We start from the raw sequence: 543 nt of genomic DNA, 5'->3' as shown, positions 1-543 counted from the left end.
TAGCCTGCTATGTGATTAGGGGCAACTTTCCCTGTCTAGTTCTCCCATCTGTAAACAGGGGTGCAGATCTCACCTCTGCAACTCACCTGCAACCCTAAGTTTACTTAAACACAAGTGCTTATTGGGTCTTTGCTCTCTGGATGCTCTGCGCTTGGTGCTTTGCATAAATTATTTTATCCCCACAGCAACATCATGGTGCAAATGCTCTTATTATCCCCAGTTTACACGTGAGCAAACTGAGGCTGGCCACGTGAAGGGAATTGCCTAGTGTCATTCAGCTCGTTAGTCAGGATTTGGAGATCCTTGGAATTTGCCAAGTGGTGAGAGCGATAAGGGTGTTTCTTGTTATGTAAATTAGGTGACTTTTAAACCTCACGTAAGGACGGTCAGGGGAACCAACCCAGTGATTGGAGGGTTGGAACTTTCAGTCCCGCCTCTCCAGCATTTGGGGAGGGGAGATGACCTGGCGGTTTAACCAATCGCCGATGAGTTAATCAATCGTGACTACGTAGTGAAGTCTCCATAAAAACCCCCAAAAAGACA

The sequence above is a fragment of the Vicugna pacos genome, chromosome 18 (genome assembly GCF_048564905.1).
Source record: "Vicugna pacos chromosome 18, VicPac4, whole genome shotgun sequence".
Lineage (NCBI taxonomy): Eukaryota > Metazoa > Chordata > Mammalia > Artiodactyla > Camelidae > Vicugna > Vicugna pacos.
Note: the sequence above shows the minus strand (reverse complement) of the source record.